Genomic DNA, 18,831 nt, shown 5'->3' on the forward strand with positions numbered 1-18,831 from the left:
GCATAGGTACAAGAGCTGCACTTTTCTGTCTGAAAGTATTGTTCCAGCGCTCTAGGGATATGAACTGTGATATTTTTGCCTGTTTTATAAACTACCAAAAGGCATTCGATAGTATGGAACACGAAAAGATGGTACACGTCTTGATGAATATGAGGATGGATGAAAAAGATCTAAGAATTATCCGACGAACCTTTACTGGAAACAATTATTTACCATTAAAATTAATATGGAAGACCAGACCAACAAGATAAACATTCTTCGAGGAGTTGGACAGGACTCTATCCTGTCACACCTCGTATTTAATCTCTACTCGAAGAAAGCCTTTAAAAAAAAGCCCTTGAAAATACCGACATGGGAATTTTGCTGAATAGAAAACGAATGAACAACATCCGGTATGCAGATGATACTATGGTTTTCACTGATAACATGAACAACTTACAAAAACTAATGAACAAAATGAAAGATGTCCACAGAGTTCACGTATCTGGGAGCCATGATCAATTTTTAATCACTCACAGGAGATCAAGTGTAGAATAGAGCAAGCAAGAGCTGCCTTTAACCAAATGGTTAACCTGTTTAAAAGTCACAACCTTAACATCGACTTCAAAATCAGACTCTTCCAATGTAATAGTTTCTCGAATCTGTTCTATGAGATGCAATCGTGGAAATTAACCGAGGTAACACAAAGAAGACTCGAAGCCTTCGAAATATGGCTTTACAGGAAAATGTTGAGAACATGATGAGTGGACAGCGTGACTAACAAGGCAGTGATGGATAGATTAGGACTTGAAAATAATGAACACCATGAAGAGAAGAAAGCTTGACTATCTCGGACATATTATGAGGAACGAAAGCAAAACCTTTACAACCTTTTAAAGTCCGTTCTTCAAAGGGATTTAATTATTTAATAAGCGGATTTAGGGCAGAAGCTTATGAGGAAGAAAGACAATATTGTGGCTTAAAAACTTTAAAAAATGATTCTCAAAGAGAGCAACCGTAACAACAAAACTATTTAATTTTGCTACTAGACTGCAAGATATTTTGGAGGATAACTTACATTAGCATCTTCTAATGAGTAATGAAACTCATTTACACTTAGATGGAGCAGTTAATAAAGAGAATTACAGATACTGGGCTTTTAAAAACCCACAAAATATCCATGAGCCTCCTCTATTTTGAAAAAGTTCCAGTACCGTTGTACCATTGGTCCAACTGGCATTATAGGTCCATATTTCCTTAAAGAAACTGGCCATACCATTAGCGTTAATTCTAATCGCTACGTTCACATGATCCAGTACAGGAACTACGAAAAGGGATAAGCCCAAGGACTGTGTGGTTTCAGCAAGATGGTGCCACGGCACATACTACCAATGCTTTAAAGAATGATGACCGCAACATGTATCTAGGAAAACTCATTTCACATTTCGGAGATGTGGCCTCCAAGCTTTCCAGACCTGTCAATTTGTGATTTTTTTTTATGGAGGTATTTAAGAGTCATGTATATGCTCACAAGCCTCATACTTTGATCGAGTTGAAGAACGCAATTTGCCAGAAAATCCTGACTATTGATCAAGCGATGTTAGGGCGTGTATGGAGGATTTGATAAAAATGATCGAAAACTGCATCCAACTTGATGGTCACCATCTTGATGGCATTATTTTCGATACTTAATTCAGATTGTAAATGGCATAATATAAGCTTCATTTTGATGTTAATAAAATAATATTTTGTAGCTAATTTCTTGTGTAACATTTATTTCAAAATCATCCTATTATCACTTGTCGCCCTATATTACTTTAATAGAACTAAATTATAGTATGAGATTAAAGGTTTGTTCTCATAGCAGTAAAAAACAAGTTTTCGACAAATAAACATGCGCAATAGAGTAAAATGCGTTCGCACAGAAACTTCTGATCGGTTTCAAATCAAAAGTTTGATATTCTTACAAAAATTTCTGATTGTCATCTGATAGTCAGACTTGTTTTCGGATTTATTTCAAGGTGTCAGAGAATTCGTATAGCCAGTCAACGCCGATCTTCGGAGAAGGAAATGAGTGATTTTGAATCGTTGGAAGAATCTGATCAGAATTTTGTTGATTCCGAGTTATGTTGATTCCGATACAGACTTTTACGAAGATTTACTTGAAGAACGGATAAGGCCCAAAAATCAAATTTGATGAAACTGTGTCCCAATTTAATAAAATACAATTTCTCGACCATTTTAAAGCAAACCCTGAAGTAGCAAATAATCACACAATCTTAAACTCTATTAATAATATACACATATCCGTACCGAGACCGCACCGTGCCCGCAGCGTAGCTCGGCCGTGTCTCGGTGCGTTATCTCCCAAAACACACATCTCCGACACACGGCCGCATCCTGCATTGCATTGGACGGTCATGACGCACTTTAAAGTATTCAGTTTGGATCGAAACTTAATTGGGTTGGTACATTAAATTCATTTCAAAGAAAAATGTTTTCGAAATTTGGTAATGATCAACAAATGCAGCATTCGCAATACGAGAACAACTAAATGATTTCTTTAGTTCTATAGAGGGCAGCGTAGATTGGCAGGAAAATACAGCCCTGGTAATTTAAATAATTTAATTTATGGATCATATTTGCCAGTTTTTTTAGATGTTGCATCTTTTTCGCTAAAATGTAGTAAATAAAATCTAGATCGTGTCAAATTCATGTTTTTTACTAGTTATTTGGTTTCTTCGCCGTAAAAAATTTTTTTCTAAGACGAAAATTCCAAACAACTAATGTAGAATCTAGTGGAAAAAATATTGGTAATTAAACTTTGTAACCTTTTTTTATGTAAATTTAAAAACTAAATAGCTAAAAATAATTATTATAAACTATACTCTATTTCAGAAGTGTGTAAAGCAATAAAACCTCATTAGGTATGCAAAAGTGGTACCTGGTGATCCACCAATATTTTATGTCACTACCTTAGTTGGGTATTAGTTTCAATGTAAAATTCTTTCTTTTCGTTGATTGCAGGTAGTGCCACCCGGTTTTGGGTCAATTTATGAGTTTTGCCCATTGTTACCCACTGATAAACATTGAAAACGGTTCGCCAAAGGCGTGCAACTGGGACTTGTTTTTTACCTTATAATTAATGTACTTAAATGCTATTTTATTTTAGAAAGTTACTTTTGTTTAAATGGAATAATATATTTTTTTCACAAATTTATTTGAACATGTAAAACAGTTGAAAATGTCACTTTTGGATCTGGCACTTTTTGAACAGTATATAACAATTTTAAATTATAATAGATTGTAGTCTTCTTCGTCATCTGACGAACTGTCATCACCTCTTGACATTATAATTAAAGGATCGACTGTCTGATCGATGAGGTTGTCAAGATCCCACATTTTGTCCTCTTGCTTAATTACATGCTGGACTGCTTTTCGCCAATTCTCTGGTGTCGCTTCCGTAATGGCTTGATCAAACAGTAGCTTAACATCTTTCATTTTAAAAGTCGTGTTTTGTCTTGCTACAAATCCTTTTACCTGCGCCCATATCAGTTCTATAGGATTTAGTTCGCAATGATATGGCGGTAAGCGCAGTACAGTTATATTATATTTTTCGGCTATATCTTCCACGGCGTATTTCATGAAACGAGTTTTGTGTAAGTTTGCTATTGCCAGCAGTTCTTTTTTTATCAAATTTGCTTCAAACGCAATACCTTTTGCAGTCAGCCAATCGATAATTTCTTGCTTTCTCCAACTTGAAGTTGGCGTCTTCTCTATTCGCCGTGAATGATAGCTTGCGTTATCCATAACCACCACCGAATTAGCCGGAAGAAATTTTATCATTTCACCAAAATAGTCCTCGAAAACGTCTGAGTTCATGTCTTCATGGTAATCTCCTGTGCGAGTCGACTCAAAGGTTAGCAGACCGTCTTTTAAAAATCCCTCTTCGCTTCCAATATGTGTGATTATAAGTCTTTTTCCTTTTCCCGAAAGTACTTAATACCCGTAGACAGGCCTTCTATGAAAGCTTGGCGAGCACTGGTTATATTTTTGTCTTGCCACATTTTTTGGACTATATAACCTTCGTTAATCCACGTCTCATCAAGATAAAAAACTTTCTTTTGCTCCCTGCGGTACTGCTTGATACTTCTCAAGTATTGTCGTCTCCAACAAACAATTTCGTCGCTCTCCAGTAAAAGTGCTTTGCGGTTATGCTTTTCCCAGGCAAAATCCATATTTTTTAAAGTTTTCCATAAAAGTTTTCTACTTATCAACGGAATACTGTCATCTCGGCCAAGCTCCATTAAAATTTTGTCTAGGGTGGGTATTTGCTTTTTAAAATAAAAAGAGTGAACTTTTCTTCGAATTATACATTTAGCATTTTCATCAAGGACTTTTGTAGGTCGTCCTGGCTTTTGCTTGGGAGATTCCACTTGACCTGCTACTTTTCTTTCCCGCAACAATTTGAAAATGGTGGACTTTCCAATTCCACTCATTCGAGAACATTTTTCAACAATTTCTTGCACAGTAAAACTAGGGTAATCGTGTTTTATGCAATCATGTACATTTAAAATAATAACTTTTTCACTCAGCGATAGTGGAGAATTTTTAGTACATCTTTTCGTTGGACTGAATACCTCCATTTTTTAAATATTGGGATAATAATATTGTGATTACACTACAGCGTAGCAGTGACTACTAACGTTTAAAATATGATTTAAAAGTATTTATAGTCTGTATATATTACCTGACCCCATTTTTGCATGTTACAAAACGTTAAAAGATAGGTACCTATACAAAAGGATTAAAAGTATTTATTTAGTATTTAATCTCTTTCAAAATAAAGGCATTTAATCCGTGAAAATTAAATTCATAAATATTATAAGTACCTGCGCCTATGAACTACCACGAAATGTAGCCAAACAGAACGGAATTCCCCAGTTTATTGCTCTATACACTTCTGAAATAGAGTATAATAGCTTCTCAATTTCCATTTTAATTTCCAGCTGTATGATCACTACGGGAACGCACCGTCGTCCGTCACCGTCGATTTTTAAAACAAAACTATTCTAGCTCGTTGCGGACTCGGTGCGGAGTCAGCGCACGGGCACGGTGCGGTCATGTTAAGACTACTTCATATGATTACGAACGACAATTCATAACCGAGACACGGCCGTGCTACGGTGCGTGCTCGGTGCGGACTCGTTGCAGACATGTCTGTCCCGACCATAACGCGCATCAAAGAAACATACGTGTGCCTTCGCGCTTACTTTAGACGGGTTTTTACTCTATTCGCGAGACTAGTGCCGATTTATTCAATTTTATTCACATTTATAGCTAGTGGCTAGTCACTTAAATGAAAATAATAAATGATTTTTGGGTACCTGTATTAAGTTTTTTTCAAAGATAAATTAACAACAAGAGCTGAACTTTGTGGTTAAATAAAGTTTGAAACAAAATTAGAAAACGGATTGATGATAATCAGTTGTGCATATCTGAGAACCTATAAAACATTTTGATAACTGTCAAGTGACTAGCTCTTGCCCCTAATATGGCGGGAAATTTGAAAAAAGATATATAAAATGTAAAAAATAAGACTAGAAGTTAGCATATCTAAAAAAGTTATTTGGAAAAATTGTTACGAATTTAATTTTATGTCTATTGATTGATTTTCAAAAAAATACATGAAGATATCAGAAATTATGATTTTTTGACATACTGATATATGATTTTAAATAAAAATAAACAAATTTATTATTTTATATATGACGAAAATTAAAAAAATTGGAAAATCACTTTAGAAGTGATGGCGTACTCGTTTCAATCAACGCTATTTGATGACCTTTTATATTACTTTTATCAAAGTTCCCGCCATAACAGTAGTCATTTGATAAAAAATCAAAATGTTATAATATGTTATCAAACATACACAACTGATTTCATAAAAAAACTATTTTAAATTTCCTAATAACAAAAAAAATTATTACTTAAAAGGTGTTCAAAGTCTTCTACCGACATACCGTCGTCAATATCACGAAGTGGCGTAACTCGAAAAAACGCGAAATTGAGTTAAGCCCGTTTTTACATACCACATTACATGGCGCACAATATCACGAAGTGGCGTAACTCGATCCTTTCTACGTTCTGACTTACAGCATATTAACTGACAGGCGTATCTAGATTTATTATAAGGTACAATTTTACAAACAGACTTAACTTAAGTTACGCCTCTTTGTAAAATTTAGAATTCTCCATATTACTAGTCATTCTAAGGCGCATCTCAGTTAAGCCACTTTGTGAAATTAATTAAATGTCGGTGTCGACTTACACTATTCGGCTTAGCTCAGAATTTTCTTGTCAATACTTGCATATTTTTGTTTTCCTAGGTCTGATCGAAATTTGGAATGGAATTTGGCATCCCAACGTGAATTTATTGTTCGCCATATTAAAGTTCTGGAAACGGCTACCAAAACTACCAAGAAAGAGCAGTCTCGAAGACAAAAAGGTCACAAATATTTTTTGACATTGAATCACAAAAAATACTTGGTGTGTAAAACATTCTTTTTGCATACATTGGGCATATCCGAAAAAACAATGAGAACTTCGCTGACAAAGGTAACTTCAGGTGGGGTACTAGAAGGGGAAAGAAGAGGTGGTAGACAGGCAGTCAGGGTAATTGAACGTGATAATATCCTTCGAACTACAATTTTAAATCACATCTAAAGATTTCCCAAGGTAGAAGCTCACTATGTTCGTGCTAGTTCTAGCAGGGAATATCTCCACCCCAAATTAACGGTATCAAATATGTACAAGCCGGCCCCGGCAGCGCGGTGGGTATATACTTGCCTAGCAGTCGTGTGGCCCTGGGTTCGAGTCCCAGACTTGGCATGGTCGTTTGTGATGTCCGATTTAGTTTAAGTACTAAAAAATTATTATATAGAGGTTTTTTCGTGACTAAATGTGCTCAGCACAAGGTCAATAAATAAAAAAAAAAAAGATGTACAATATGCTTCTTGAAGAATTAAGTCCAAATGAAGAAAAACTTTCAATTGATTTGTATCGTAAGGTGTTTAGATCTTTAAATTTGTCTTTCCACCGGCCAAAAAAGACCAGTGCTCGTTATGTTTGTCCTACAGAAAAGGAGATCCAGCTTTAAAAGAGAAGATAATGGATAAGTTCAATAGACATGTTGCAGAAAAGACTAAAGTAAGGGAACTTAAAAAGATCATTAAAGAGAAGGTGTTAGCTGGAGATAGCACTATAGGTTGTGCAAGCTTTGATCTTCAGCAGGTAATTTACTTGCCACAGTCAAGAAATGCAAGAAAATGCTCCATTTTATAAACGACGTTTAGCAAACTATAACTTTACTTTTTACGATATCGCTTCAAAGGAATGTCATTGTTTCATTTGGAGTGAGCTAAGTAGCCAAAGAGGTGCCTCGGAAATCAGTTCATGTGTATATAATGCTCTACAAAACTACGACTATAAAAAAACTATTAAGTCAGTAGCCTTGTTTTCAGATGGATGCAGTGGGCAAAATAAAAATTCTGTCATTGCTGCAATGCTTTTGTATGCAGTTGCTAACTTTTCGAACATAGAAGAAGTTTCATTACGTTTCTTTGAATCATTTCATGGGCAGAATGAAGAAGGTTCTGCCCATAGCGCAATATCAGCTGCCAACTTGCGCGCAGGTGATCTTTTCATCCCGCCACAATTTATATCCCGTCATCCATTTAGCACGCCATAAACACCCTTAAAGTGAGTCCTAAACCCAGCCCGTTATTATTACGTATGGTTTCTTTTATTATATTAATGTATTTAAATTAGATTTTTATTAACCTGAGTTTATAATGTTTTTTTATGTTATGTTTGTGTTTAGATCTAAAAATTACTTTTTCCCATTTATTTTTATAATAATATCTTTATTAAACATTTTGGTTAAGTTTCTTTAAGCACAATGTTTACTTATTTTGTCGCTTTTTATGTTTTCATATAAATTGATTAATAAAATAAAGTATATTTGTCATTTTAATTATGCGGTGTCTCTTTTATCTATGGTAACGTACCTAGATGTTCAGAGGCGTAACTCAATTTTTTTCTTATCAAATTATATTTATCAATGTCACAAACTGGCGTATCAATTTTTTTGCTAAATAACTTAAAGTATAAAATCTAATATGCGTTTTGGTTATCATGAATAAATAGTACTTATACATATATAACTACTGTCCAAAACGAAACACCGTGGCTGTAATGAATTTGCGTTAGCATTGAAGCAAAGATCGTAAAAAATTTTAAAAGCATCTCCTGAAAAATGACAAAAAATTAGTTACGCCACTTCGTGATATTGACGACGATACGTGTAAAGTTTTGAAATTGTCCGGTATTAGGTACCAAAGTCAAATCTGATAGTAAATCGGATCCCATTTGTAAAGTTTTTCTTTTAAATAAATGCAATGCGCTATCCACCATCGCCATCTTTTTTTATTTTTTATTTTTTAATAGACTCGTAATAACCACAAACGCAGGACTAACCATAAGCAACTCTTCGGCCATTTTTTCACGAACGGATGGAGCGACTTGAGCACGCATGCATATGCGGAGATTTTTAATTTCAACGAATGCTCTGAGCGTGAATGGCTTGAGTACGCACGCATATGCGAAGCTTTTCACCGCATGCGTATGCAAGTCTGTACGCGCCTTTAAATTGACGTCCATTAGCTACGTTTACAACGTGCGGATCTATTAGGTCCAAGGATCAAATGATAACACTATTTTTATTCAGTACAGCCCTGTTTACAAGGATTGATTTTGAGGGTTAAATTAGTGCAGGATTATCTCTAGGATCAAAATGTCAGTTGAAGGGAGTTTATCTTTTATCTTAGAGAGGGAAGAATTATAGAACATAACCTCTAAATCTTTAAAATTGTTATTGTTGTTTAAAAATAAACTAATAAATGTTTGTTAAGGCTTACCCCTGTGCTTCTCTTCCTCTTCTTCTTTATTTTTGTATACAAAAATAAAAACCTCCTAACCTAACATCTAATAAAATGTCAAACTTGTCATTTTAGTACTTCAAAATAGGTGTTTACGCCGAAAAAAAAAATTTAATCTGCCTTGTTTGGGACCCATCAAATTTTAGTGCGCTGCCATTTACACCGAAAAAATAGTCCTCATGACGTCATTCGATCCAAGTAATAAAAATATTTGGTACACGCAATGTAAACGTAGCTATTAAGTTCGGAGATTTTAAAATCTAAATATTTTAATTATCGTCACTATGAACTGTCAGAATCAAAAGCATCACCACCAAAAAATCTATTAGGCAAATAGATCCAGTCGATAACAGTTATTTAACATTTTAATAAATTTGTATTAAAGTTTTCTGAAACATCCTGTAGATTACCATAAAATCTTTGCTTTAACTTTGAATAAAATAAATACTTTAAAAGAAATGCTGTTTATATACAGGGTGATTCATTAATATTGCACGAAAATGAAATGCCGGTTTTTTTGGGTTAAATTATGACGAAAAGTTCCTATAAACATATGTCCGAAAGTGCTTCGTTTCCGAGATACAGAATGTTCAAATTTTCTTAAAAAATCGATTTTTTATTAATATCTAAGAAATGCCTTTGCTGTTTGCAATGTCATTCACACCATTTCTGGATATCTTAATGATGTATCTTTTTGACATATGACAGTTGATTTGTTATTCCAGGGACGTGCCCACGGGGTAAGCGGGTTAGGTTTTTTGTACAAAAAATAGCACCTAGTAGATTTTTTGAACCTTCTGTACATTTTTTGGATTACGCAACTAAAAATGGAATTGTTTCAACTCTTGGGTGTTTTTCGTATCTCCCTCCGTTTTCGATAAAAAAATTAGTTTAATGCAAACGTTTGAAAAAACTTGAATAAACATAATAAAATGCCTACTTATCGATTTACAGGGTGAAGAATAGTAAATACGGTAATTTGGAATTTTGACATGACATTAACTGTACTACCTGTTGAAAAATAGTTTTAATTAAACTTAGGTACATTAATTAAATTCTTAGAATAAACATTAGTAAATTGATGAAGGTAATGAAAAGCTATGGACTAAGAAACGTACGCTATAAGAGTTGTTCAAAATGAGTTCCTCCAACTGCAATGCATGCGTCTGTCCTGCGACGCATTGACTGGCGAACACGTTCAAAGATCCCTGGCTCGAATAATATCGCAATTTGCAATAATACGATTTCTTAATTCTTCAACATTTTCGATGGGGGTGGTATAAACTAATTGCTTGAGGTGGCCCCAGAGGAAAAAGTCTATTGGATTTAGATCGGGAGATCGCGCAGGCCAGGGTTGTATACCTCCACGACCTATCTAACGATTGGGATATACTCTATCTAAATACTGTCGAGCAATTAAGCTGAAATGCGCCGGAGCGCCATCATGCATGAAAAACATTTGGTACCTTAAGTCAAGCGGGACGTTTTCTAATAGTGTTGGCAACTCCTCTTGAAGAAAACGCCGATACACTTCTCCACTTAACCTTTGTTGCAAAAAGAAAGGACCAATTAAGTGGTCTTCAATGATTCCAACCCAAACATTCAGTGAAAATTGGTGTTGATGGCGACTTTCACTTATTCCATGTGGATTTTCATCTGCCCAAATGTGATTATTATGGAAATTCATTATCGAATTCCTGGAGAAATTAGCTTCGTCCGTGAAAAGTATTTTTGATAAAAAAGGAGGATTTTCTACAATGTTTTGTTGTAACCATCGACAGAAAGCCACTCTATGAGGATAGTCGTCTGGCAAAAGTGCTTGTACCCGCTGGATGTGATACGGGTACAAAAGCTGATTTTTCAGTATTCTAAACACTGTTGGCTGACTAATGTTTAAAGTGGCAGCAATCTGTCTTGTACTCGTTGAAGGATTATCCTCGATTTCGTGGAGCACTGCTTCTTCAGCTTCTGCGGTTGCAACTGTGCGGGGTCGTCCATTGTCGACTGTAAGTTTTTTAAAACTTCCACTTTCTCTGAGACGTTGATGGAGGCGAGTAAACATTTGACTATGAGGAAGTACTCGGTTAGGGTATTTGTCCGCGTAAATACGCCTCGCTGCTTGTGAATTACCATTAGCAAGACCATACACAAAGTGCATATCGCACATTTCACTATAAGTGTACTCCATTTTAGACAAAAATGAGGAAATTGTCTACTTGACAGGAAAAAAACAACACCTTATCACTGAGCCACACCTAGTAATGTTAAATGAACTGGTATTTTATTTATTGCATTTTCAAAGCAACGAAAAGAATGCGACAAAAACTAAAACGATAATAGTATTTACTAAATTTTGTTTAATACGTATTTACAATTTCAACATTCCGCAGTATTTTTTAGATCAGCAGTTGTTAATGCTGTACTTGATATTCGACACTATGAATAGGTAAGTATTACATTTTAGGAAGAAAATTATTTCTTTGCTTTCGCGTCATTTAAAAGCATTTACTTGTATTTTTACAGAGGGATGCAAAAAAGCAATTCTTAATTTTTTTATCGAAAACGGAGGGAGATACGAAAAACACCCAAGAGTTGAAACAATTCCATCTTTAGTTGCGTCATCCAAAAAATGTACAGGAGGTTCAAAAAATCTACTAGGTGCTATTTTTTGTACAAAAAACCTAACCCGCTTACCCCGTGGGCACGTCCCTGGAATAACAAATCAACTGTCATATGTCAAAAAGATACATCATTAAGATATCCAGAAATGGTGTGAATGACATTGCAAACAGCAAAGGCATTTCTTAGATATTAATAAAAAATCGATTTTTTAAGAAAATTTGAACACCCTGTATCTCGGAAACGAAGCACTTTCGGACATATGTTTATAGGAACTTTTCGTCATAATTTAACCCAAAAAAAACCGGCATTTCATTTTCGTGCAATATTAATGAATCACCCTGTATATTAACTTTTATGTACATCTTGTAAACATAAGATACGATCGATAAATCATTGTCATTTGATAAGATACTGCTGTGCAATGAATATCGTTACATATTATCTGAGTCACATTTGTGAAACACAAGATGATACATCCGATGAATGATTTAATATTAATGTGAAAGATGAGTTGCTCAAGTACTGAAAAATATCCATTTCATATACATTTCATGGAACTACAAAATTTAACTCCAAACCACGTCAAAAACAATACACAAAGATGCACACTTCACTAACCGTATTAAAGAACTGACCGTTGGATAACACGGTAGAACGCGACTACTTTCAAATAATAAATGGACAAAACTGAAAATCACGGAATAAAAAAATTGGCGAATGCGGCGTTAGTAACGCGCTTACCGCACCACACCGAATAAATAAAATAACAATAATTAATGTCAGCTTTGCAACAAGTTTTGGCGCCTACACGAACCTGTTGGTTTTTTTTTTTTTTAACAGAGAAAGAAAGAGAGTGAGAAAGTAAATGCCGCTTAGGAATTGATTTGCTAAAATTGTACTCTTAAAATGGTCATATTTAAAACAATCTTTCTTATGGATGCCAATTTATTAATCAAAACATTAAGAATAGTTATAAAATCCAAGTAGACAGGCTAAAAAGGCTCCTGTTGGTAAAAACATAATAACTGAGCAGTATCCGTGGTTGACAGGTGAGGCAGAAACAAGCAGGTTTGCAAATATATGCAAATAATGCATTAATGCAAGCCAACTAAAAATTTTACTCGATTTTGCAAAAAAGAAAAATTGCAGTGAAAGAGCGATATTAAAATAATTACATGACTTAAGGCCAGTGGCGCACTAATCATTTTTTCTTTGGTGAGTAAAGGTGACACCTATTCTGTACACTTTTCTGAAACAACTTTTAAGTAATTCTCAAACAACGCCAAGAGTTATTTTAGGCTGTTAATTGATTAGTCATGTATTTATGTACTTAATTGGATTTTATTGTCGGCATAATCGCAAAGAAGAAGAATAATCCTCCTTTTTGACTCGCCAACAGTTTAATATCATTATAAGTGTTTCAAGTGGATTGCATGAGTCACTTTAATTCATCTGGATGTTGTAATTATTATACTGAAATTCCTAAATAACCTTTAATGGAAGTAGAGTTTTTGGTTCATATATAGGTTGTTGATTTTGAGACAGTTAATTAATTATTACTATTCTAGTCTCTGTACAAATAACTTGTTTTTCTTTTTAATAAATTTTACTTCCAAGGCAAGTTTTATTTATGTATGGTATACACTTGACAACGGTGATCCTTTTAAGAATTTCCGTTCAACTTTACTGGATTTGATTTAACTTTCCCCATGATGACAATTAGGAAAAGAAGGAGAAGACCCGATGATGGTATAGCAGGGATCTCTTAGTTTCTGGTAAAAATCTTCGGTGTTTGCACTCCTTAAGAAAGTTTGCCCTAGATAATTCCAGATTCATATCCTACTTTAATAGATATCGCAAAATTTACCGCGATACAGTGAAACTGGCAAAAAACTCATACCACTCAAGTAAAATAAACCAATCAAGAAATAAGTCAGTCCTGGAAAATTGTGAATGACTTACGTGGTGAACGTGAAAATCCTTCTGTTTCTAATAGCCCGGTGTCGGCTGAAACACTTTTTCACATTTTCACACAATTGACAAAAAATCACATTTTTTCCAGGGTGTTGCTTTAGGTCTATCAATATTATTGCCTCAGTCTGTTAGAGATCCGCGCTCATACTTATACAACATTAAGTCCAAAAATCTCATCCATTATTCTCTTAGAGACCAACATACAAATTTGACGAAAAACAAAGAGAAACACAAAGTCACAGTCTCACAACATGTAATTAAACGGGCTACACGTGTTTCGCTCTAGTTAGAGCATCATCAGGCCTAAAATAAAAATAATACTTAAACAAAACTAAAAACTTACATAAAACAATAAAAAAGAAGAAGCCATCCACGCACTTCACAGTACATAAATAAACAATAATTTTAAGGTTATAATTGTACAAAGCAAAAAGTAAAAAATTAAAAAGTGGAACGCAACAACATAGACTCAACGAGAATCGAACCCGGTACAACAAGGTTATAAGTATAAGTGTAAAACCTATCGGCTATACGGACCTAATGCTAAAACAACTTAACACGTTAGCCAATGTAAATTGAAGAAAGTGACTACAAGAAAAATGTTAAACGATACTTAGCTAAATTAAATTGTTAAAAATTAAATTAGGTTCAAAACTAAACCCGTCATTCACACACACGAGAACAGGACTCTTTCAGGACAACATTAAGGTGCCTGAAACATTTTTCTTTAGACCAACAGATTTTAGTGAAATAATGGAAGCTCTATCCTCAATAAAAAATAAGAACTCTTCTGGATGGGATGGGCTGTCACTAAAGGTCCTAATAGCGCTACCGCAACCAACCCTTGATTCTTTGGCTGAAGTGAGAAATGTTTCACTTTCAAGTGGGTCCTTTTAAGTTTTGCCTTGATTATACTATTATTTAAGGGTGGAAACTATGATGACCCATCAAATTTCAGTCCCATAGCCCTGCTTCCCACGCTTGGCAAGCTTGTAGAGAGATTGGTAAAAACCAGAATGATGGAATTTCTGAAACGGCATAATATTCTTAACCATCAACAATTTGGATTCCGGACGAAACTGGGTACATCTGATGCTATTTTCAATTTTTTGGAGAGTCCGCACATGGGGTTGAATGCTGGGGAGAATACGGCGGCGGTGTTCTGTGACTTATCTAAGGCGTTTGATTGTGTAAGTCACAGAATACTGCTGCAGAAGCTAGAAACCTATGGATTCAGAGGAGTGGCTCTCGACTGGTTTCGTTCTTACCTATTGTAACGAAGTTACAAGATTTTGTCTTTATTTTATAGTAATAAGGGTAACCCCAGGCAGTCTTTTATAAGACAACTTAGATAATTTTGCTCCGTTAACATTTTAACCTCTAATTTTAAAATTTACATAACAAAAAGATACATTTTAAGCTTTACCTGTGAGTCATGAGAGGTTTATAATTGTAAACATACATAAAGAAGCCAACTTAAAGAGGTTTCTAGCCTGATAGTATCCTGGAAAGGTTCGATTTCTTATAGGTTATACTTAGTTCTCCGTTGACTATGTTGCAGTCTCTGGCCTTCACTGTTTTCAGCCCTGGTTATTCTTAGGATAATAAAGAACCACAAATGCCTAAAACTGAGAGGGTTTTCATCACTATTTTAAATTTTCCTTTTATGCTGTTGCATTGTTTACATGTTCTATTTTGCAAGTTTACCTATACCTTCGGAAGCCCTGTTAAATGAAGGGGATGCCTGGTGTGACAAAATATAATATAAATTATATTTCCGTTTCCCGCGGTTTTCCTGAAAAGTCGGTTTTCTTGTACACCTTGAGCTGAAACTAATTTTGTTTACCATATAAGGTCATAGCCTATAAATCTGTACTGTTTTCATGAGGAAAAACTCTATTTTCATTAAGTTTTCCCAATTGCATTTTTATCCAACGATTGGTTCCGAGGATGTTCGTGAGTAGGGCTGCCATTCCTCCCGATTTAGGCGGGAGTCTCCCGATTTCTTGTCAACCCTCCCGCCTTTTATTTTAAATTATAAATCTCCTGCAACCTCCCGCTTTCATAAAATTTTACGCCATTTAAATCGATACGTTAAATATATCGATACGTCTCTCACATTCCTCCATTTCTAAAAGATCGCCCCCTTGCGTAGACAGTTGAAAATACTTATGACATTGATATTGACATTATAAAAACCGGTGATTCCCATAGATGATCGTAGCAGCAGCGAGCTCGGTATTAGTTCTCATTAGTTTTTCGTTCGCCAGAAGTGAGAAAGTTAAGTGAATTTTTTTGAATTTCTTTACGAGATAGACTTTGCAAAATATGACTTTAAGCTCAAGTAGTAGTGAATCGGAAATAGACTGGCTTGGCCTTGATCAAAATGAAGAGATAGAGGACGGGGTAGAAGATTACGGCAATATATCCGATACCGAATCGCTGCCGGGAACAAGTAAAACATCGCAACAAATACGAAAGCATAAGCATACGATTGAGGAAAGCAAAAACACACATCAAGGAGTGAAAAAGAAAAAGTGGGATGTCAAATTTAACAAAGTTTGGAAAGAAAAATATGATTGGATTTTTGAGGTAATTTAAATACTGAGGCACAATGTCGAGCGTGTCGTTGTCAATTTTCCATTAAACACGGCGGGGAAAACGACATTGTTAAACACTTGAGGACAGAAAAACACACTCAAAATGTTAATGCAACATCAAAAACTAAATCAGTAAATCGGTATTTTTCATCTATGGCTGACAAGGATTCTATAGCATTGGCTGAATGTGCTTTTGTTTTTCATGCGATAAAACATGCTCAAAGTTACGCCTCGGCAGATTGTGCTGGAAAACTATTTCCCCTGATATTCAAGGATTCCAAAACAGCTGAGAAATATTCATGCGGAAGAACAAAGGCGACTAAAATAGTCACCAAAATTTTAGGTCCGGAAAGTAAAAATATTATTAAGAAGGATTTAGCGAATGACAATCCTTTTTCCCTTGCAACAGATGCCTCAAATAAGGGAAATATCAAGACATTCCCATTGATTGTTAGGTATTTCCAAACGGAAAAAGGCGTTAGCACAAAGCTTTTAAAATTTTATTCAAATTCATCAGAAAAGTCAGTGGATATTGCTAAATGCCTAATTGATGGTCTTGATGAGGCAGGATTATTAATTAAAAATGTCACTGCTTACTGCGCTGATAATGCGTCGGTTAATTTTGGAAAAAAACAGAGTGTTATGACAGAGCTACACAAACATAATAAAAATATTTTACCCTTTGGCTGTGTATGCCATATTATTCACAATGCTGGCAAGTATGGACAAAATGTTATAAGGTACGATATTGAAACTATTGTAATCAAATGTTACAAGAATGGTCAGAGCTATTACGTTCTGTTCCTACACGTTGGCTCTCATTAATTCCGGCAGTCGAACGTTTACTAAAACATTTTGTTCCCATCAAATCATATTTTTTATCTCGAGAATCGTCACCTTTAATTCTAAGAATGTTTTTTGAAAATGAACTCGCTGAGGCTTATTTAGGTAAGTAGATGTTTTCGTTATCCTTTAATTATTTTACTTCAAACAAAAAACATTTTAGGGCTTATTTTAAACATAGGAACTGCCATGAATGCGGCAATTTCTAAATTGGAATCCGAAAGTGCCTTAGCAGTAGAATTGTTTGGAATCATGGATACTTTAAGACGATCCTTGGTGATGAAAAGGGAACAGAAGTTTTATGGCTCAATAGCCCTTTCTCTAGTACGAAAATGTGATAATTTAGATATTGTAAATATTTTTAAGAAAGAAGCTGATTCGTTAATTGGGAGAATCGTAGAATATTTAGAAAAATGGTAGGTATATTATATGATCTCAGAAACAAGTTTCTTTTAAGTTATTTGGTAATTTTAGGTATGACTTTACTGACAACAACAAATGTAAATAGTTGAAAGCAATGGATTTGAGGACTAATCCAAGATTGGAGGATTTTATGAAAATTTCAGAAGAATTTAGTATTGACATAGATGTTGATTTTGTGAACCTTTCATCTTTTTTAGAAAATCTCCCCGAAAAATTTTCAGATTTTAAAATTGACCAACAATGGGTTTATTATTTTAAAACAAATAAGTCTCCGAATTATTCTAAAATATGTTCTTGTGTTTTTTCTCTTCCCCACTCTAATGCCATGTGTGAAAAAATTTTTAGTTTAATGTTTATAGCGTGGAGAAAAGAAAGAAATTCTCTTTCTATAGAAACCTTAGAGTCAGAATTAATGATTAAGCATAACTTTACCGAAACTTGCCAAGAATTTGTAAAATTTTTAGAAAAAGATGGGAAAAACATTCTTGGTAAAGTAGGGACCAGCCTAAAAAATTTTTAATTTAAGGATTTATTCGAGTTATTTTAAGGCGTAACTCTGGCATAATAATTGCCAAAAACGAGGCAAAATAATATATGTTTTTTTTTTGTGTTAGGTATGTTTAATTTTTTTTGAAGTGTTTAATATATGTATCTTAATTATGTAATTAATAAGCTAAAGAATATATGTCTTAATGTTATGTTTAGTTTTTTTGTAGCGTTAAAATAAAATACATGTTGTTTTTGTTAACGAGGTCAAAGATATTTTTATTTTTTCTTAATGTTTAAAATTTTTAAAGTACACACATATGTTTATAATACCAGCTCTAAAACTAATTCATGGCTCCGAAAAAAAAATTGCCTGCGGCATGACTCGAAACTCGAACATGCCATGCTCCCGATTTCTACTTTTAAAAATATGGCAGCCCTATTCGTGAGTCGTCGGCATCCAAATTCCTGCGATGGGTATAAAAAGGTTCGAAGTTCACCAAGATGACACATTCGTCGCAGTAAGGTCGTACCATACCTTTCGAGCGAAGTACCAGTAATTTTTCCATATTTAAATACCGTTAAATTTTCATTATTTACTTTTAATTTTGTTTTGACGTTGACAGTGTGAATTGGGTTAGGTAAGAGCCACCTGTTGACAGTTGACCGGCCGCTTCCAAGCTCGCGTATTAAGATTTTTATCGAATCCGTTCCCATTGATATCGTTCCGTCCCGTTCCGTTTTATTTTATTTTAAAACTGTTGTTTGGGCCCATCTTTCTTCGTGTTTTGTGGGGCAAGCAATAGCCGCGATTGATAACTGGTGCCTGGACACTATCTTTCTTCGTGTTTTGTAGGACAGGCAGCAGCGCGTTTTGTTAAATTACTACCTGAACACTATCTTTC

The 18,831-nt window shown here is 34.6% G+C and overlaps 1 protein-coding gene across 2 annotated transcripts in view; it reads right to left on the minus strand.

Moving 5' to 3' along the window:
* Window positions 1–18,831, minus strand: part of LOC126745572 (four and a half LIM domains protein 2-like) — a 319,413-nt gene that overhangs the window by 285,213 nt on the left and 15,369 nt on the right. The window lies entirely within an intron of this gene.

This window comes from Anthonomus grandis, chromosome 16 (assembly GCF_022605725.1).
Source record: "Anthonomus grandis grandis chromosome 16, icAntGran1.3, whole genome shotgun sequence".
NCBI lineage: Eukaryota > Metazoa > Arthropoda > Insecta > Coleoptera > Curculionidae > Anthonomus > Anthonomus grandis.